The sequence below is a fragment of the Pan troglodytes genome, chromosome 3 (assembly GCF_028858775.2).
Source record: "Pan troglodytes isolate AG18354 chromosome 3, NHGRI_mPanTro3-v2.0_pri, whole genome shotgun sequence".
In the NCBI taxonomy this organism is placed as follows: domain Eukaryota; kingdom Metazoa; phylum Chordata; class Mammalia; order Primates; family Hominidae; genus Pan; species Pan troglodytes.
The window spans coordinates 7401904-7424541 of record NC_072401.2 but is presented as its reverse complement, the minus strand read 5'-3'; the positions used below and the strand labels follow the sequence as shown (position 1 = coordinate 7424541).

Below are 22638 nucleotides of genomic sequence, written 5' to 3'. Positions count from 1 at the left end.
GAGGCAGATAAGTGTGGGTGAAGGCGTGCAAAAATAAGAACCCTCATACACCGTTGGTGGGAAGGTAAAATGCTGTACCTGCTCTGGAAAACAGTTTGGCAGGTCTTCACGGGTGAAACACAGAGCTACTATAGAACCCCACAATTCCCTCTCTAGGTACACACCCAAGAGACGTGAAAATAGGCCGGGCGCAGCGGCTCACACCTGTAATCCCAGCAATCTGGGAGGCCAAGGCGGGCGGATCATGAGGTCAGGAGTGCGAGACCAGCCTGGCCAATGTGGTGAAACCCTGTCTCTACTAAAAATACAAAAATTAGCCAGGCGTGGTGCCAGGCACCTGTAATCCCAGCTACTCAGGAGGCTGAGGCAGGAGAATCATTTGAACCCCGGAGGTGGAGGTTGCAGTGAGCTGAGATCACGCCACTGCACTCTAGCCTAGGCGAAAGAGCAAGACTCCATCTCAAAAAAAAGAAAAAAAACAAAAAAGGAAACATACATCCACACAAAATGTACATGTAAATGTTCATAGCAGCATTATTCATAATAGCCAAAAGGCAGAAAAAAACCAGATGTCCATCCAATGGTGAATGGATAAACACAGCGTGGCCTACCCATACAATGGAGTATTATTTGGCCATAAAAGCAAGGAGGCCCTAACACAGCAGGAATGAACCTTGAAAACATTATGTTCAGTGAAGGAAGCTATACACAAAAGATCATATATGATTCCACTTATAGGAAATGTCTGGAACAGGGACATCTATAGACACAGAAAGTCGACTATTGGTTGCCAGGAGCTGGGGAAGGAGAAATTTGAAGTCATGAATATAGGTTTCTTTTTGGGGTGAAGAAAATGTTCTAAAATTAATTTTAGTGGTGGTTGAACTTGTCTAAGAATATACTACCCACTGACTCGCATACTTTAAAAGGATGAACTGTATGTGAAGTATATCTCAATAAAGCTGTTTTTAAAACAATTTTTTTTTAAGACAGAGTCTTATTCTGTCAGCCAGGCTGGAGTGCAGTGGTGCAATCTCAGCTCACTGCAACCTCCACCTCCCGGGTTCAAGCGATTCTCCTGTCTCAGCCTCCTGAGTAGCTGGAATTACAGGCACACGCCACCATGCCCAGCTAATTTTTGTATTTTTAGTAGAAACGGGGTTTCACCATGTTAGCCGGGCTGGTCTCGAACTCCTGACCTCAAGTGATCTGCCTGCCTCAGCCTCCCAAAGCACTGGGATTACAGGTGTGAGCCACCACACCCAGCCTAAAACAATTTTTTTCTTTTCTTTTTTTTTTTTTTTTTTTTTTTGACAGATTTTCGTTCTTGTTGCCCAGGCTGGAGTGCAATGGCACAGTCTTGGCTCACTGCAACCTCCATCTCCCAGGTTCAAGTGATTCTTCCACCTCAGCCTCCCGAGTAGCTGGTATCACAGGCACCCGCCACTACACCTGGCTAATTTTATATTTTTAGTAGAAACGGGGTTTCACTATGTGGCCAGGCTGTTCTCAAACTCCTGACCTCAGGTGATCAGACTGCCTCAGCCTCCCAAAGTGCTGGGATTACAGGCATAAGCCACCACACCTGGCCAACAATTTTTTAAGGAAAAGAAGAAAGGCAAATTATTGACCTCAGCTTCCACCTTAACTAGAAAAGACCAAATGAAACCTAAAATAAAAAGAAGAAAAGAAATAATAAAAATCAGAGTTGAAATCAATGAAACAGAGAACAGAAAATAATAGAGAACATCAATGAAACAGAACGTTAGTTCTTGAGAAAATTGTTAAATTTATAAATTCTAGTTAGATTGATCAGGAACAAAAGAGAAAATAAAAATGACCATTATCACAAATGAAATGGATAACTTTACTACACATTCTACAGATATTTTTAAAGTCTGAGGCACAGATCTTTAATATAAAAACACTTTATAGTTCTGTCTAGGGACATAAGATCTCAGGAAAAAGAAAAGAAACATCAATAAAAGCACTTTTGCTCTGTTTTACAAAATTGAAAATCAATCCCGTGCCTTGTCCAGGTTGTTACAGGTACACGATTGTAAAACTGTATGGTACCCGCTGTGATAGACGAAGCCCAGCTTTACATTTGATCATGTGCTTATGTTTTCATCTATGGGGTCCCCAGGACCCCTGCACACAGTAGGTGTGCAGTAAACGTTGAGTAAGTCAATAGATGGTGGTGGTTGGCATCGTCTTCCTAATGTACGCTAGACTCTGTAGTGGCACAAAAGTCAGCACCTGGAATCCACGTGGGTTTCCGTATCCTCCACCAAATGTTCACCAAGCACTCCTCTCTGCAAGGCCTGAAACAACAGAGGAGAACAGAGATTTGGAACTTTGAGTTAATAATGGTAGTTAGATGATATTTTGGACTCAAAGTTGACCCTAGAATACTTAAGCCTTCGGAGCATGTTAGGATGGGATAAAGGCATTTTGCCTGCGGGAAGGACATGAATTTGGAGGAATCAGAGTGTGGACTGTTATGGGTTGACTAGGATCCTCAAAAACGACGTTAAAGTCCAAACCCTCACTACCTGTCCTTCTGACCTTATTTGGGAATGGGGTTGTGCAGATGTCATTAGTTAAGATGAGATCACACTGGAGATTACGGTGGGCCCTAAGCCAATATGAGGGGTGTCTTCATGAGCAGAGGGAAATCCGAACACAATACAGGGAAAAGGAAAATCTTTCTGGTGTTTTATTTACTTGCATTAGTTTCTAAGGCTGCTGTAACAAAGTACCACCAACTGGGTGGCTTAAACAACAGAAATTTATCATCTCACAGTTTTGGAGGCTGCAAGTTCCAAATCAAGGTGTTGGCAGGGTGGGTTCCTTCTAGGGGCTCCGGGAGGAAATCTGTGCAAGGCTCTCTTCCAGCTTCTGGAGGTTGTTTTTGCTCACAAGCCTGGGCAGTCTTTGGCTTGTGAAAGCATCTCCCCAGTTTCTGCCTTCATCTTCATGCGGCGCTCTCCCTGTGTGTGTATGTCTCCAAATTTCTCCTCTTTATAAGGACACCAGTCCTACTGGATTAAGGCCCACCCTAATGATTTCATTTTAAGTTGACTGTCTCAGCCAAGGCCCCATCTCCAAATCAGGTCACATTCTGGGATGCTGGGAGTTTGAATTTCAACATATGAATTTTGGAGGACACAATTCAACTCGTCTCACCGGTTCAGGTGTCCAGAATTGGTTTATTTCCCATCTTAATTGTAGATTTACAATGTAAATGAGCCATACATTTTGTCAATTTTGTTTTTGCAAGAAGTATTTAATTTGTTGGTCTTACATATTTTACTACTTAGAAGAAATTAAAATTGCCTAAGTAAGAGTTCTCAAAGAGGTTTAATTGGCTTTCATTCCTGGTTCTCTGCCCAGATTCTCCTAAACACATCCATTCCTGTTTCTGGCAGAACTTTTGCAAACCCATCCCAGGTATGTTTTTTACATTATTAATTTTTTTAATTGTGGCAAACTATATATAACATAAAATTTGCCATCTCCGCCACTTTTAGGTGTACAGTTCAGAGGCATTAAGCACACTCACAGTGGTGTGCAACCATCACCATTATCCACCTCCAGAACATTCTTGTCTTCCCAAACAGAAACTCTGTCCCCATCAAACACTAGCTCCCAGCTGCCCTCCCCCAGCCCCGACACCCACCATTCTACTTTCTGTCTCTGTGTAAGACCTGCTTAGTCTGGAAATTCGGACCAGCGGAACCACACAATAGCTGTCCTTTTGTGTCGGGCTTATTTCACTGAGCGTACTCTCCTCAAGGCTCATCCATGTTGCAGAACGTGTCAGAATTTCATTCTTTTTTAAGGCTGAATAATATTCCATTCTATGTTTAGACCACGTTTTGTGTGTCCATTCATCACTGCTGGCCATCTGGGTTGTTTCCACCTCTTGGCCAGTGTGAACCGTGCTGCTGTGAACATTGGCAAAGACGTGTCTGCTCAAGTCCCTACTTTGAGCTCCTTTGGGTAGATGCCCAGGGGTAGAATGGCCCATCAAAAATGAAAAAGCAATTTTAACGTTCAAAAATCTTTAGCATGGTACACTTGGATCTCACCTGATTATCTAAAAAATTAGCGGAGACCAAAAAATCTCCTCATTGATTTCTAACCTGAATCTCTTCAAGCCTCAGGCCTGTTTCTTGGAGAAACTGATTCAGGGCTGCCAGGCCTCCTTCCTGCGTCTTTCCCGGCTTTGCTCAGCTCTGTCATTTCTCAGTTAAGGAGGCACAAGCTCAAAATGATGACAGCCCAGATGCTTCTAAATGAGGCAGCTCCTGAGGACTCCCATGCCGCAGGTTTACAATCCAGCTATTCCACCGATATCAGAACCAGCTCACACTTCCTGCGTGCAGACTGTATTCAGCTGGGATAAAAGCTCTGCTAGAGTGCTATTGAGAAAAGAATGCTGGGGCTAAAAACAAGCAGCCAAAAAATCACAGAGGGAAATCAGATGTCGGTTATATCTGAAAAATAACACCACGACAGAGGCTCCCAGTGCCAATGCATGCACACACATGCAGACACACACATACACAGAGACACATGCGTGCACACAGAAGAAAGGGCTCCTCGTGGGAATGAAGATGAGGGCCAAACCATGGAGGCAGGAGGAGCAAAAGCATTGTGTTCTCTGCCCTCTGGGAGCTTAGTGTCTAGCACCGGGGATGCCGCCGGGTGGCAAGGCCACCACCATGCCTGGCTGTGGCTGAGACAGCCATCGGGCTCCCCCAGCAGCAAGGGGGCCGTGGCCAGCTCTGGCCAGTGGGCCGTGAGTGCCTGCGACATGTGCTCCTTCTGTGGGAGTGTCTTCTCCTCACGGGCACCTGCTGCAATGGCCACCCTGTCTACTGGGTCCTGGGTGACCACGTGGAGCTGAGCCCCAGCCCCACAGACACAAACAGGGGCAACAAATAAACCCCAGTGGGAATTAGCTGTGAAGACGCTGTGCCCTCCCTGAAGCAGCAGCGAGCCCCAGTTGTCCTCCCCAGCACGCCGGGCGCTGTCCCGCCTCCAGAAGCATCTCCCGTGTTTGCAAGTGGGGGTGAAAATCCTTAGACGATGTGGGGACAAAGGGGTGGCCATGGCCACAGCCGGCATCATGGCACTCCCCTTCCCGCCCCGAGACTACACACCGTCAGAGGCTAGAAAACTCCTCTGAGAGCCTGCCAGCTGCATGAGGACTGCCCCTCCGTGTGCCTGGGACTCACCGTCATCATGAGTGGGGATGGACTTGCACTTTTACTTTTTTTTTTTTTTTTTTTTTGAGGTAGAGTTTCGCTCTTGTCGTCCAGGCTGGAGCACAATGGCACGATCTCAGCTCACTGCAACCTCCGCCTCCCAGGTTCAAGCAATTCTCCTGCCTCAGCCTCCTGAGTAGCTGGGATTACAGGTGCCCGCCACCATGCCTGGCTAATTTTTTTTGTTGTATTTTTAGTAGAGACAAGGTTTCACCATGTTGGCCAGGCTGGTCTTGAACTCCTGACCTCAGGTGATCCACCTGCCTCAGCCTCCCCAAGTGCCGGGATTACAAGCGTGAGCCACCGCCCCAGCCAGGGCTTGCACTTCTAAACAGCTTGCGGCCATGTGGCTGCTGCCGAGAAAGAGATTCTGTAAAAGGAAGCCAAACTCAAGGGCGAGCGCCTGCCCTTGCCTTTGGAATTTTCCTTTGAAGGATGACTGCGTCGTTACGTTGACGAGGTTTAAGGCCAGGGCGATTTTTCCAGATGGAAGCCCCCTCGGACATTATGCTGTGTTTTAAGGGGGAACAGTCTTATAGAAAGGGCACAGTGAAACCACTTGGTGTGGGGTTTCCAAAGCCTGCTCAGCTCTGTCCCCCTAATCGTTGTTTTGTTTAGCTTGGTGTGGATATCGTGGTAATTGGTTTTAAAGGTCAGGCCCGAGTCTTTATGACATGCTAGTGAGTGCTGCATTCTCTTGCGTGCAAGCTTTTTCTCAGAAAAAATGTCTTTCGTCTCTTACAGTTGGATGCAGCAACATCAGAGGGGTGATTACCCCCAATTGCCAAAGAGGTTTCCAGCGCTGGAAGGAAATTTGGAGATCAAGGCCGAGTTGGCCTCAGCCAAGTGAAATGGGAATCAGGACCATTACAAAGCAATTCAATTAAAATAAAAGGCACATCATAAACTTTGACTGGAAAACTCCAAATGGAATTAATATTACGTTGGTCAAATTACCTAGATAATTGCTTTCATTTTTCATTGCATCTTGATAGAAAGGACCAAGCTACTTTAAAATGAGTCCCAAAATGTATCCATTTCATCTTCTCAATGACTCCTAAAACCCTCTCCAAACGACTCAGATGCATTAGCTAGCTATTGCCACATATTACCCCAAAACCTAACAGCTCAAAACTACAACAAACATCCTCCCCAGCTTTTGATATTTGCTGTCTTTTTCATTTCAGGCGTGGGCCGGGTGGGGATGTAGTGATTTCATGTTGCGGTTTTACTTTGCATCTTCCTAATGATCAGTGCAATTGAACACTTCTTCCATGATGGTTGACAATTTAGCAATCCTCTTCTGTGAAGTATCCCCATCTGTCCATGGGGTTGTCTGTCTTTTCCTTCATAAGCTCTAGTTCTCTGTATTGGCTGAATACAAGTCCTGTCTGGGATATACACATATATTGCAACTATCCTTCCCACTCTCTTGACAGTGTCTGTTGATGAACAGAATTTCTTGTTTTCAATACAGTTCAATTTATCAATTTCTCGGTTAGCACTTTTGAGCACTGTTTTAAGAAATCTTTAGGCCGGGCGTGATGGCTCATGCCTGTAATCCCACCACTTTGGGAGGCCAAGGAGGGCAGAGTTAGGTTAGTGCACTTCTGTTTAGGGAGTTAGGAGTTAGTGCAGGTTAGGAGTTTGAGACCAGCCTGGCCAACACGGTGAAACCCCGTCTCTAATAAAAATACAAAAAATTAGCTGGGTGTGGTGGCGGGCGCCTGTAATCCCAGCCACTTGAGAGGCTGAGACCAGAGAATCGCTTGAACCTGGGAGCACGGAGGTTGCCGTAAGCCAAGACCATGCCATTACACTCCAGCCTGGTGACAGAATGAGACTCCATCTCAAAAAAAAAAAGAAAGAAAGAAAGAAAGATAAAGAAATCTTTATTTGCTCCAAGGATACAAAGACGTCCTCCTATATTTTCCTCTAAAAGCTTGATTTGTTTTCACTTTTCACACTTAGCTCTGCAGTCCGTATGGAATGGGTTTTTTGGTGTGGTGGGAGGTGGATCAAGACAAGCCTTTCCCATACAAATCTCCAGTTCACCCAGAATTATTTATCAAAAAGACCATTCCCCCCTTCCCCCCACGAGGTAGGCTTTCTGTCACTTTTCTTGTTGCTAGAAGTGGATTTTGGATTGCTGGAAGTGATTATAACAATCTGACACCCCCTTAGTGATTTACACATGTATATACATCTACATTAACACTTGTGCCAAAGATTAGAAACATTTAAATGTCCACATATGGAGTCAGATGAAATTATGATTACATTGAGATAACAGACCACCATGAAGCCATTGAAAAGCCTGAGTAGATCTGTGCGCGTAGATATGAACAGTCTTGGGTTGTATTAGTTACATTTAAAAAACAGAGTTGGGCCGGGCGTGGGGGCTCACACCTGTAATCCCAACACTTTGGGAGGCCGAGGCAGGCAGATCACTTGAGGTCAGGAGTTCAAGACCAGCCTGGCCAACATGGTGAAACCTCGTCTCTACTAAAAATTCCAAAATTAGCCAGGCATGGTGGTGGGCACCTGTAATCCCAGCTACTCAGGGGCTGAGGCAGGAGAATCGCTTGAACCTGGGAGGCCGAGGTTGCAGTGAGCCAAGATTTCACCACTGCACTCTAGCCTGGGCAACAATCACGAAACTTCATCTCAAAAAAAAAATAGTAATAAAGTAAAAATAGGCCTGGCGCGGTGGCTCACACCTGTAATCCCAGCACTTTGGGAGGCCGATGCAGGTTGGATCACCTGAGGTCAGGAGTTTGAGACCAGCCTGACCAACATGGTTAAACCCCGTCTCTACTAAATACAAAAAAAATTAGCTGGGCATAGTGGTAGGTGCCTGTAATCCCAGCTACTCAAGAGGCTGAGGTAGGAGAATGGCTTGAACCCAAGAGGCAGAGGTTGCAGTGAGCCGAGATTACGCCATTGCACTCCAGCCTGGGCAGTAAGAGTGAAACTCCATCTCAAAAAAACAATAAATAAATAAATAAATAAATAAATAAATAAATAGAGCTAAGTTCTCATGTAGAAAAAGTAAAAGGGAAAGAAAATGAGGAGCAGAAAAGCCTGAATAAAATGCAACATTTGTGAAAAAACGTGGGTGTTCTATACATATTCATGACTGTTATATAAAATATCTCCACAGGCACCCACAGGAAATGATAGTGACAGTTGCCCTGGAAAGAAATTTAGAGACAGGCACAGGAGGGAAACTGTCCTCCAGACGTATTTTTATATGGTTTCAATTCTTTTTTCCCATGTGCATGTATTTCAGATTTTTATGTACTAATGTACACATTTATGTATGCAATGTACATATTATATATTAATGTACATATACATTTAATGTATTATACCTTAACATACCTTTTCATTAAAGATAAAGTCAGACAAACTTTTTTTTAAAAGTTAATATATGCCCATTATTTAAAAAAAAGTTGGACAAAATAGAAAAGTGCAAAGAAGAAAATAAAATTAGCCCAGATCCCAATCCCCGCAAGTGACCACTAGCAACCTTTCAGTGTCTTTTCTCCCAGGCTCTTCTACATCACGGAAATCATGGTGTAGGAACACTCTTTTATCCCACAACTTTCACAAAACTGTACCAGATTTTCTGTGTCATTAACTTCCTGCCCCAGCATGCTCTGTGATGCCGGCTGTTTCAAGTCCTTGCTATAAGTGATAATGCTCTTGTCAGAGGCGTGTGAACCAGAGCAACTCCATCTTGAATAGGCGCTGGGTAGAATGAGGCTGAAACCTACCGGGCTGCATTCCCAGATGGTTAAGGCATTCTAAGACACAGGATGAGATAGGAGGTTGGCACAAAATACAGGTCATAAAGACCTTGCTGATAAAACAGTTTGCAGTAAAGGAGCTGGCCGAAGCCCACCAAAACCAAAATGGCCATGAAAGTGACCTCTGGTTGTCCTCACTGCTACACTCCCACCAGCACCATGACAGTTTACAGATGCCATGGCAACGTCAGGAAGGGGAGGCATGAATAATCCCCCCTTTGTTTCGCATATCATCAAGAAATAGCCATAAAAATGGGCAGCCAGCAGCCCTCAGAGCTGCTCTGTCCATGGAGTAGCCATTCTTTTATTCCTTCACTAATAAACTTGCTTTCACTTTGCACTGTGGAACTGCCCGGAATTCTTTCCTGTGCAAGCTCCAAGAACCCTCTCTTGGGGTCTGGATCGGGTCCCCTTTCCTGTAACATCTTTCTGGTGACCATGAAGGGACTATACTGCGGAAACCCCTGACCCAAAAGCTAACTTTGGGTAAGTGGTGGGGTCCAGTAACATCTTTTTCACAAACCACAGAAGGGACAATACTGAGGAGACCCCTGACCCAAAGGAAATACACTGCAGCACTGATTGGACGACTTTGGGTAAGTGGTGGAGTACCTGGGTAAAGAATGGGATTGGGTTAGAGGCCCAACTTAGGGAAGTTAGTCTCTCCTAAGACAGAGTGGGTTAGAGGGCCCTCTTAATAAAAGGCAAGAATGCTTGACCAAACTTGGGTTAGAGGCCCAACTTAAGAGGGTTAGAGTCCCTTCTAAGATTTAGGGGCTTGGAGGGTTAGAGTCCCTTCTAAGATTTAGGGGGTTGGAGGGTTAGAGTCCCTTCTAAGATTTAGGGGGTTGGAGGGTTACAGTCCCTTCTAAGATTTAGGAGCTTGGAGGGTTAGAGTCCCTTCTAAGATTTAGGGGGTTGGAGGGTTAGAGTCCCTTCTAAGATTTAGGGGGTTGGAGGGTTAGAGTCCCTTCTAAGATTTAGGGGGTTGGAGGGTTAGTCCCTTCTAAGATTTAGGGGGTTGGAGGGTTAGAGTCCCTTCTAAGATTTAGGGGCTTGGAGGGTTAGAGTCCCTTCTAAGATTTAGGGGGTTGGAGGGTTAGAGTCCCTTCTAAGATTTAGGGGGTTGGAGGGTTAGTCCCTTCTAAGATTTAGGGGGTTGGAGGGTTAGAGTCCCTTCTAAGATTTAGGGGCTTGGAGGGTTAGAGTCCCTTCTAAGATTTAGGGGGTTGGAGGGTTAGAGTCCCTTCTAAGATTTAGGGGGTTGGAGGGTTAGTCCCTTCTAAGATTTAGGGGGTTGGAGGGTTAGAGTCCCTTCTAAGATTTAGGGGGTTAAAGACTCTCAGTGCAGTCCCTCTCAGCTAAGAACAGGTCTGGCACTAGGAGATGTTAAAAGCTATTCTCTTTGGATTAATCTGCCTTGCACTCTTTGCTGATGGCTGTGGGTGACAGGGTTAGGCTTGTACAGGATCATGGGACATGGGGAGTTTTTTCCTCCCTAAACGGGGAAACTTGAGCGCTACGGGACGGCTGGAAAAGATTCCTGTGCTACCCACAAGCGGCTGCCTGAGCTTTTCATTGTCAGCTGCAATGAGTGGGTCTTTTCTGGCCTCCCTAAGCTCTTCACCTTCTCCACCCTGCCTCAGGCAATACTTCCCCTCTCTATTTTTCCTTTTCTATCTTTTCTGTTACTCAGGGCAACCATCTTGCCCAGAGACCACGTGTTGATACTCCAAGTTGGAAGTTGGATTAAAGATGACGGGGCCCATCTGGGGGCAAATTTAAGCCTTGCCAGTTTCATACTGTGTGCTAAGCAGAGTGGCTAATGTCTGTGTTTGATCACATGTATTCTGCTCTGGCCAGAACAAAAAATAATAATGTCCTTTATAATGTGGCTTGACCCCCAGGGCGATGGTGCCACAAGCTGGATCACTAGGGCTGCTTAGGGAAAGGGAACCCAGAAGCTTGGCACATTGGCAAAAGGGTAAGAATTTCTTACCAGTCAGATTTCTGGCTTCTCTCTCTGTGCAAATGGTTGAATGAATGGGGAGAGAAAAAAAAACTGTTTATCTCCTCTGTCAAGTTTTGATTAATGCGAAAAAGAATTCTAAGGCTAGTTTTAAGCTGTTGTATTTTATGCTATGAATTCATTTTTCTGTGTTGAGGGGTACTTCAGGATAAAACATGACCTTAAAACACCGGTAAGCCCACTTTTCAAGACAACCCAGCAAGCTGGTCAGTAACAAACTTGGCTGCAGGTCCCTGAAACAAACAAAAACCTGGATGAAGTCTCCACCTTGTTTTATGTCCTTGGGAGTTTGACCTTGTAACCACATGGCAGTACTTTTGGTCTCTGCCTTCCAAGGAACAGGAATTTTAGGGTTCATGTCATAGTTAGCTCTAAAAATCCTATTAAATAAAAAGCCTTTGCAAGTTCAAAATTAACTATTCCCTTCTGGGAAGGGAAACGGAGGCTGCCCCATGCTAGAGCTCAGTAACTAAGGTTCTGCACTTTCACAGTCACGGTCCTGGTTCAATTCCCCACCTTGGAAGTAAGTCCTTTCTGGTTTAATATCTGCGTGCCCTTGTCTATTTTCTCCTCCTCCGTGGATTGTCTTAAATTTTCCTTTCTCTAAGCCCCTGGGAGGTTACCTTTGGTAAAGTTCAAAGGCCAGAAATATTGGCCGTTTGGCATAAGATCTAAAAGGACTTTATTAATGAGTACTACGGTTACAATCAGTTTCATTAAAAGTGGCTATTCAAGCTCTAACAGCCTGGACTCCTTGAGAAAAACAGGAGGCACCACAGACCCCTTTCCTGGCCCTGTTCTTCCAAGGGCTCCACCCAAAAGCCAGTAATCCAATTAAGAAACTTAAAAACTGGCAAATGAAAAATCTTACAACTACTGTAGTAATCTTCTTCTTTCTGTGTAGCTATATATGTGTTCTGTGTAATGTTTATATAAAAGAACTCTAATTAACTGGCTTAAACAAAAATAAGCACTTAAATATTTTGAAGGCAAAATAAAAACTGTAACGCCTTTTAGTTCATGTAACTTTAGTAATCTTTGGGAAATAAAAACAGCTTTAAAAATTATTGATAAAAACATTTAGTCTAAATTATGCAGGTCAGATATTAAGTTTGCTAAATGCTTTAAGGTCATAAACTGCTTCTTTAACTTTGAAAACTTGTTCAATTTACCTACCTTAAAGCCATTAGGGTCAGGCGTGGTGGCTCACACCTGTAATCCCAGCACTTTGGGAGGCTGAGGCGGGTGGATCACAAGGTCAGGAGTTCAACACCAGCCTAGCCAAGATGGTGAAACCCCATCTCTACTAAAAACACAAAAAATTAGCCAGGCGCAGTGGCAGACGCCTGTAATCCCTGCTACTTGGGAGGCTGAGGTAGGAGAATTGCTTGAACTCGGAGGGCGGAGGTTGCAGTGAGCCGAGATCGTGCCACTGCACTCCAGCCTGGGTGACAGAGTGAGACTCCATCTCAAAAAAAAAAAAAAAAAAAAAAAAACCATTAGGTTCTAGATAAGGCCTGGGGACATGTGGAATTAGCCATGCTTCCTAGCTATACAAAGATTATAAAGAAAGATTTTCTATGAGAAAGGATCTTGGGCCAGGCACGGTGGCTCATGCCTGTAATCCCAGCATTTTGGGAGGCCGAGGCAGGTGGCTCACCTAAAGTCAGGAGTTTGAGACCAGCCTGACCAACATGGTGAAACCCCATCTCTACTAGAAATACAAAATCAGCTGGGCATGGTGGCACATGCCTATAATCCCACCTACTTGGGAGCTGAGGCAGGAGCATTGCTTGAACCCAGAAGGTGGAGGTTGCAGAAAGCCGAGATTGCACCACTGCACTCCAGCCTGGGCAACAGGAGTGAAACTCCATCTCAAAAAAAAAGAAGGAAATAAAACATCCTTGTATGGTAAATTCTTGTCCTAGGCCGGGTGCGGTATCTCACGCCTGTAATCCCAGCACTTTGGAAGACCAAGGTGGGCAGATCACCCTGAGGTCAGGAGTTCGAGACCAACTTGACCAACATGGTGAAACCCCATCTCTACTAAAAATTACAAAAATTAGTGGGGCATGGTGGCACGAGACTGTAATCCCAGTTACTTGGGAGGCTGAGGCAGGAGAACTGCTTGAACCTGGGAGGTGGAGGTTTCAGTGAGCCAAGACTGCGCCACTGCACTCCAGCCTGGGCAACAGAGTGAGACTCCATCTTGAAAAAAAAAATTGTCCTAAAGTAAAATGACTGGTTGTTTAAAAGGAGAAATGTTTAGGGCAAATCAGAAAGTCCAAGAATGTCTCAGGTCGTTTAAGTCGTGAAAGGATTTGTGAAAAGGAATTTATGCAAGAAATGTTGTTGTACAATTCAAAGGTTGTCAGGCTTTCTAAATGCTTCATAAAATGCCACTATGACTCTTACTGTACAACTTGCCGGCTTTACAGCTAGGTAAGCCCTGGGGACGTGTGGAGTTAGCCACGCCCCCTAGCTATGCTGGAGAGTCAGCTCTAAATCTGCACTTCTGCCTAGTATGTCCTAGGCAGGCTCCACACCTAGTAAATAATTAAAATCTCAAACTTACCAAGGTTTTTGCCAAAAATAAAAGTTGAAAATGTGTTTTTGGTGAAAGACTGTAAGATTTGGTATAATTGGTATATGTTCCAAAGTTATGGGAAACTCATAATTCTAATATGACTTAGTGTAGTTATTAATTGTCATGTAAAAATTTTTGTACCACAGAAGTAACCAAATTTCCTTATTAATTGTGGCTTTAATAGCGACTGTCCTAAAACTTTTTATCATCCACAGATAATCATTGTCTTGTTTTAATCCTCTTTAGAGGGTGGCTTATAGTCAACTATAAAACTCTAACAGGTGTTCTTAAATACAGGTTTCTAATAACTTTGGAACTGTAACTTTAGAATAGAGGAAACAACTTTCAGAACTCTCATGAAGAGCTGGAATGTTCATGAATATCAAATAGAACAGGAGTTAACTGAATTAACTGAACCAATAGAAAACTGAAATAATCTTTTTAACTTTGCTTAAAATGCTGCTGATTCTTTGTTTTGTTTTTCAGAGTGAAGAAAACTTTTGAGCTATTTACAGCTTTTAGCAATTAAGTAAACTATACTCCTGTGAACAAAATTTGGAGCATATTTGTTTCTCTCTACCTGATTTCTCCAAATTTTGGAAACTATTTGTGAATACTCTTAATTTATGGCAATATAGTTTTTTGCATAAGTGAGATAAGAATCTGTTTTCTGGGCTGGGCTCAGTGGCTCGTTTCTGTAATCCCAGCACTTGGAGAGACCAAGGTGGGCAGATCACTTGAGGTCAGGAATTCGAAACCAGCCTGGCCAAAAAGGCAAAAGGCCATCTCTACTAAAAATATAAAAATTAGCCAGGTGTGGTAGCACATGCCTGTAATTCCAGCTACTAAGGAGGCTGAGGCAGGAGAATTACTTGAACCCAGGGGGCAGATGTTGCAGTGAGCTGAGATCAAGCCACTGCATTCCAGCCTGGGCAACAGAGTGAGACTCCGTCTCAAAAAAACAAAAGGGGGTGGGGGGTTGGGGGTGAGAATCTGTTTTCTTTTGTAACAGGACACAATTGGAGAAATTTTACCAAGGCTTTAACTGGCATGGTGTGCTTTCATTTAAGGAATCAAACTTAACTTGTAAAGCCAATAAAAGCCCCTTGGAGAATTGGTCTGACCTTGTCTGCAATAGTCTCTGCATAGGGTTTCTGACCTGTGGTAAGTAAAGAATGTCAATTTCTGACAGGTCCAGGAGCCCCAAGTTATCTTGGGACCCCAAGAGGAGAGGAATTAACTCAACTCATAGGTATTTGAGGGTACAAACCTACGGCTGAGCTTAGCTTTAAAAAGCCTTACCTAAAATTCCTTCTACAGAACAGAGCTCCAGCAAAGCCAATTTTAAAAGAGCCTCTGTGGAAAATAATTATTCTTGCTGCACTTTATACAAATAATCAGGCCAAAGGCCAAGTGTAATAAAGCAAATCAGTCTTACCATGATTTGTCTTTAGTAAAAATGAGAAACTGGAGAGAGAAATATTATGTTTCAAGAACTATGGTACACTTGTTATTAAATTCTAGTCTCATTAGTTGCTTTTAAGTTTGTTTCTGCAATTCAGGCTAACCCTGCTTATTCCTGTAAACCAACCAGCGATCTCTGTCTGCTGCTCAGAAGAAACAAGAGGGATGGGTAATGTAAAAATCTGGATCAGCATTCTAATTCTGGGCACATTACAATCAGCTAACAACCCCATGTCAGCTTAGTTCCAACATGCCCAGTTCATGAAAAGCCTTCTAATTTAGTTTACTTGGAATAACTTTACTTATTTTGGTTTACTCTTATGGAATATATTGCTGTTATACTCTTTGTGTAGGAATATAGGACAAGCTTACTGAATGTTTTCTTAAACACTTATTAATCTTGCAGATATCACCTTTTGTCAAAACTCAAGAGTTATGAATGCACCCTACCATATTGATGCTTTCCAACTGAGCTCTTCTCTACCCTGAATGCAAGAGAACCTCAGAGTTAGGCAGGAACATCATTACCCCTATTCAGCCTGAAGAAGTTACAGAAGATGGATCTTCATCCCTCTGCAACCCTTAGGATTAAAGGTTCTCTTATAAAAGGGAAGGGGGAAATGTCAGAGGCACGTAAACCAAAGCAACTCCACCTTGAATAGGAGCTGGGTAAAATGAGGCTGAGACTTACTGGGCTGCATTCCCAGATGGTTAGTTAGTCTAAGTCACAGGATGAGATAGGAGGTCAGCATAAAATACAGGTCAGAAAGACCTTGCTGATAAAACAGGTTGCAGTAAAGGAGCCGGCCAAAACCCAGCCGAGAGTGACCTCCGGTCGTCCTCACTGCTACACTCCCACCAGCGCCATGACAGTTTACAGATGCCATGGCAACGTCAGGAAGTTACCCTACATGGTCTAGAAAGGGGAGGCATGAATAATCCACCCCTCGTTTAGCATATCATCAGAAATAACCATAAAAATGGGCAACCAGCAGCCCTCGGGGCTGCTCTATGGGTAGCCATTCTTTTCTTCCTTTAATTCTCTGATAAGCTTGCTTTCACTTTTCTCCGTGGACTCGCCCTAAATTCTTTCTTGCACGAGATCCAAGAACCCTCTCTTGGGGTCTGGATCGGGACCCCCTTCCTGTAGCACTCTGAAGAGTACTTGTGTCCTGTCTGAGCATTTCCTCAGTGTACACTTCAGGATGTGGAAGTATACATTGTTAAGGTCCTGTGTGCACACTGGCAGGTTTCCCTCCAGAAAAGGCACACCAATCTGCACTGCCACCCAGACAGCCTGTGTGGGAACAGCAGCCATTCGTGGCATCAGAGGAGACAGAATCCCCTCTGATGACACACTCAGGCGGCATGTGCACCCCCTTGTTCTCTAGGTCCCAGCCATACTGGGAGAGACATGACCGGTGGGATTTCCCAGGAAGCTGACCTGTGGAGCAGCACGGGAAGCACCCTCCTGCTGCTAACGTGCAAAACGGGACACAAGCTAAGCATGGGTACTTTAGTCAAGAGGTACAGCTCCACCTGGGACCTGGGGACTCAGCCTAGAAGCAGACATAAAACTCTGAAAAAACTGTAATCCCAGCTACTCAGGAGGCTGAGACGGGAGGATCACTTGAGCTAAGGAGTTCAGGCTGCAGTGAGCTGTGGTCACACCTGTGCACTCCAGCCTGGGTGACAGAGCAAGACTCAGTCTCTAAAAAAAATAAAGATGATCATAAAAAATCTGAAAAAAAAAATAGAAATCTGGAGCAGGGAGGGCAGCAAAATACAGCCCACTGGCAAACAGGCCCACCATTTGTGTTTATAAATAAAGCTTTATTGGCACACAGCCACAGCCGTTCATTTATATATTGTCCACAGCTGCTTTGGTGCTAGAACAGTGGAGTGGTAACACAGATCATAAGGACTGAAAAGACTAAAGTATTTACTCTCTGGCCAGGGACATTTGCTGACCCCGATCTAGAGTGTATGGAGCTAAATTAGCATTCAAGGGTAAGGGTGAAAGAACATCATTTTCAGATGTCCAAGCAGTGTACTCCCCACAGATCTCACTGAAGACATTGCTATTGCACTTCAGCAAGAAGGACATTAAAGCCAGGAGAAAATAGTAAAATGTGAAGTATAACAGGGACCATATAATCACCTCAGCTGCAAGCTCAGCATCCCCCTTCCAAAGCTGCCTGTATCCGGTGACTGAGGGAGGTGGCGGACGGAAGCCCAGCCCTCTCAGGCACATGGGGGCGTTCTGATGGGTCTCCACTCCAGATTCCACCCTACCCTAGGCTGGCAGAGGCATGGAATCTCTTCCTCTGCCCAAGCCTGCTGCACTTCCCTTCCCTCCGCAGTGGATAACCCGCAGTAACAGCTTGCATCCGAAGCCCCATCTCAGCAGCCACCCTCGGGGAACCCACCCTGCAGCACACACTGTTGAAGTCTTTGGTAAAGGGAACTGGGGTTTTATTCTTAGTGTGATGCAAAAGCCACTGGCAGGTTTTGGGCAAAAAAGAGCCAGGATCTGATTTATTATTTTGTACGACAACTTGAGCTGCTTTGTAGAGAATCTATTGGGAGGTACAGAAAGCTCAAGTGTGGAAGTAGGGAAGAGACAAGAGCTTGGTGTACTCATCCAAGTGAGAGGTATCGGTGGTGTGGAGTAAGGCAGTAGATAGGGATATGACAGAAAATGAGGTATACTGGATATATTTTGAGCAGCGTGCCCTTAAATACTGGGAGCCTACTGCAAGCAGCATACGAAATGCCAAAAGTTTCAAGTCAACCTCATTAAAGACAGGAACAAGGGGCCGGGCATGGCGGCTCACACCTGTAATCCCAGCACTTTGGGAGGCCGAGGTGGGTGGATCACCTAAGGTCAGGAGTTTGAGACACGCCTCGCAACATGGTGAAACCCTGTCTCTATTAAAAATACAAAAACTAGCTGGGCGTGGTGGCGGGCGCCTGTAATCCCAGCTACTCGGGAGGCTGAGGCAAGAGAATTGCTTGAACCTTGGAGGCAGAGGATGCAGTGAGCTGAGATCGTGCCACTGCACTCCAGCCTGGGCAACAGAAGGAGACTCCGTCTCAAAAATAAATAAATAAATAAATAAATAAATAAATAAATAAATAAATAAAAATAAATAAAGACAGGAACAAGGCAACGAGGGCCACCATCACTGCTAAAATTCAACACCAACTCAAGGTAAATGCAGTGAGACAAGAAAATGAAATGTGAATAATAGAAAAGAAGATGCAGAGAAGCCACGGCTGACTGTGCAGTCCCTGAAAAATAAAGTTATGCTGACTGAACACAATTTGAAATAAGAAAGGAATTCAGCAAGGTCTGGCAAGACTGGGAGTTTCGGGGCTGATTAAGGAAGAGGTATGACCATGAGGTGGCACTGGCACACCGTGAGCTTCCTTTGGGCTGCTTTTTGACAGCTGGGACACTTTCCAGAGAAGACAGCACTGGGCCACACCCAGAAGGGAGGGAGGGCAAGGGGACTCCGGGAGAAGGGACTCTGTGAGGGCTTACCTATCTAGGTGAATCATCTCTCGGTCAGAAACCTCCAAAGGGCAGCAGCCATTTGAAGTCTTGACCTCTCTGTAGCCCCTTATCTGTGGCTGACAGATGGTGGGTGCCGTGTGGTGGAATGGGGCAGACTGTGCAAAGCTGGCAGGCTCTAAGTGGCTAACAATATGCTTCTCTGGGCTATATTTAATGCAAATGGATGTGTGAAAATTTGAGTTTGCTGCTGGCTGGCTTTGAGCTAACAGCCCCAGCCTGCTGTGAAGAAGTGAAAACATGGGGCCAATATGCAGGGCCCACTTTACCCCTTGGATATAACAGAAGGTCACCAGGTATAAAGTCAGCATATAAATACCAAAAGGGTTCTGACACCCAAGCAATGGCCAATGTGAGACGTAATGGAGCATCCCATTCACCAAAGCCACAAAACCCACATAATACCTGGGATAACTCTAAAGAAAAAGATGTGCAGGAACACAGCAAAACCTTTTCTAAAAACCTTTTAAGAAGACAGGAATAAAAGGAAATGATATCATTTTTCTGGAAGAGATGATTTGATATTATAAAGGTGCTAATGCTCCCCCATTAATCTATACGTTTAATCCTATCACAGTCAAAATTCCAACAGATGTTCGTGGCAGTGAGAAACCAACCCTAAAGTTCACCCAAAAGAGGAAAAGGAGTTTAAGATTTGTTCAAGGTAGAAAAAAAAGAAGTAAGCGGAACCAAGAAATTTGGTTTTAATGACAAAAAAGGAAGCAACCTAAATATGTTCATCAGTAGGGAAATGGTTAAATAAATTAACAGTTTGCTATTAAAGAATGTATTCACCAGGCACAGTGGCTCACACCTGTAATCCCAGCACTTTGTAAGGCCAAGGCTGGAGGATCCCTTGAGCCTAGGAGTTCAAGATCAGCCTCAGCAACAGAGCAAGACCCCTTCTCTTCAAAGAATGTACAAACTATGACTGGAAGCAGAGAGCCAAATCATGAATGAACTTCCATTCACAATTGCTACAAAGAGAATAAAATACCTAGGAACACAGCTAACTAGGGATGTGAATGACCTCTTCAAGGAGAACTACAAACCACCCCTCAAGGAAATCAGAGAGGACACAAACAAATGGAAAAACATTCCATGCTCATGGATAGGAAGAATCAATATCGTGAAAATGCCCATACTGCCAAACATAATTTATAGATTCAATGCTATTCCCATTAAACTGCCATTGACATTCTTCACAGAATTAGGAAAAAACTATTCTAAAATTCATATGGAACCAAAAAAAAGAGCCCAAATAGCCAAGACAATACTAAGCAAAAATAACAAAGCTGGAGGCATCACGCTACCTGACTTCAAACTATACTGCAAGGCTACAGTAACCAAAACAGCATGGTAGTGGTACAAAAACAGACACATAGACCTATGGAACAGAATAGAGAAGTCAGAAATAAGACCACACACCTACAACCATCTTACCTTCAACAAACCTGACAAAAATAAGCAACAAGGAAAGGATTCCCTATTTAATAAATGGTGGTGGGACAACTAGCTAGTCATATGCAGAAAATTGAAACTAGACCCCTTCCTTATGCCTTATACAAAAATTAACTCAAGATGGATTAAAGAGTTAAATATAAAACCTGAAACTATAAAAACCCTAGAAGAATATCTAGGGAATACCATTCAGGACATCGGCATGGACAAAGATTTTATGATGAAAATGCCAAAAGCAATTGCAACAAAAGCAAAAAATGACAAATGAGATCTAATTAAATTAAAGAGCTTCTGCACAACAAAAGAAACTATCATCAGAGTGAAAGGCAGCCTACAGAATGGGAGAAAATTTTTACAATCTATCCATCTGACAGAGGTCTAATATCCAGAGTCTACAAGGAACTTAAACAATTTACAAGAAAAAAACAAACAACCCCATCAAAAAGTGGGCAAAGGACATGAACAGACACTTTTCAAAAGAAAACATTCATGCAGCCAACAAACGTATGAAAAAAAAAGCTCAACATCCCTGATCATTAGAGAAATGCAAATCAAAACCACAATGAGATACCATCTCACGCCAGTCAGAATGGCAATTATTAAAAAGCCAAGAAACAACAGATGCTGGCAAGGCTGCAGAGAAGAAGGAACACTTTTACACTGTTGGTGGGAATGTAGATTAGTTCAACCATTGTGGAAGACAGCGTGGTGATTCCTCAAAGGTCTAGAACCAGAAACACCATTTGACCCAGCAATCCCATTACTGGGTATATACCCAAAGGAATATAAATCATTCTATTATAAAGATACATGCACATGTATGTTCACTGCAGCATGAGTCACAATAGCAAAGACATGGAATCAATCCAAATGCCCATCAATGATAGACTGGGTAAAGAGAATGTGGTACATATATACCATGGAATACTATGCAGCCATAAAAAGGAACAATATTGTGTCCTTTTCAGAAACATGGATGGAGCTGGAAGCCATTATCCTCAGCAAACTAACACAGAAACAAAACCAAACACCACATGTTCTCACTTATAAGTGGGAGCTGAATGATGAAAACACATGGACACAGGGAGGGGAACAACACACACTGGGGCCTGTCGGGACGGGGGAGCAAAGGAAGGCACAGCATCAGGAAGAATAGCTAATGGATGCTGGGCTTAATACTTAGGTGATGGGTTGATCTATGCAGCCAGCCACCATGGCAGACATTTACATATGTAACAAACCTGCACTTCTTGCACACATATCCCAGAACTTAAAGTAAAAGTTAAAGAAAAAAACTACAGCAGCTAATTACTTGCTAAGCAATTTGAAAAAAACTACAAAATGAAACTAAAAACTTTCCAAAAAAAAAAAAAAAGAGAGAGAGAAAGAAAGAAAAAGAAAACTATGGCTGGGCGAGGTGGCTCATGTCTGTAATCGAGCACTTTGGGAGGCCAAGGAGTGCAGGTCGCTAAATACCTGGAGTTCGAGACCAGCCTGGCCAACATGGTGAAACTCCACCCCATCTCTACTAAAAATACAAAAATTAGACAGGCGTGGTGGCGCGTGCCTGTAATCCCAGCTACCCCAGGGGCTGAGGCAGGAGAATTGCTTGAACCTGGGAGGTGGAGGTTGCAGTAAGCAAAGATCATGCCACTGCACTGCAGCCTGGGCGACAGAGCAAGACTCTGTCTAAAAAAAAAAAAAGAAAAAAAAATTGGCTGGGCACTGTGGCTCAGGTCTGTAATCCTAGCACTTTGGGAGGCCGAGGTGGGTGGATCATCTGAGGTCCAGAGTTCGATACCAGCCTGGCCAACATAGTGAAAACCCATCTCTACTAAAAATACAAAAAAAATTTAGCTGGGTGTGATGGCACATGCCTGTAGTCCTAGCTACTCAGCAGAATCACTTGAACCCGGAAGGCAGAGGTTGCAGTGAGCTGTGATCATGCCACTGAACTCTAGCCTGGGTGACAGAGCGAGACTCTATTTCAAAAAGAAAAAAAATTTTTTTAACTAAAAAAAATTAAAAATTTAAAAATAAAAAAAATACTTAAAATTAGCCAGGCGTGGTGGCACACACCTGTGGCCCCAGCTACTCAGGAGGCTGTTGTAGGAGGATCCCTTGAATCCAGGAGGTCAAGGCTGCAGTAAGCCAAGATCACGCCACTGCATTCCAGCCTAGGCAACAGAGCAAGATCCTGTCTCTTAAAAAAAAAAAAAAAAAGAATGTATATGGAAATAAGTTTTTTAGAGGGCAACTGTAGAACACTGAAATAGTAGGAAGCCATTTTTATAAAACCAAAGTGATCTATCTACGTGTGTGTATGTGCATATGTGCATACACATACATGTGGACGCCTAGGAGCACATGTGGAAGGACACATTAGCACCAGGGCAGGCAATGGGACTCTCACTCTATGCTGTTTGGATTTT

General features: G+C 43.9%; 1 long non-coding RNA gene across 1 annotated transcript in view; it reads right to left on the bottom strand.

Moving 5' to 3' along the window:
• Window positions 1-1821: 1821 nt before the first annotated feature.
• LOC134809859 (uncharacterized) overlaps window positions 1822-22638 on the bottom strand; it is a 30786-nt gene continuing 9969 nt past the window's right edge. The window contains exon 3 of the long non-coding RNA XR_010156421.1: window positions 1822-2324. This is a non-coding gene — a long non-coding RNA (uncharacterized LOC134809859). The remainder of the gene's footprint in view (window positions 2325-22638) is intronic.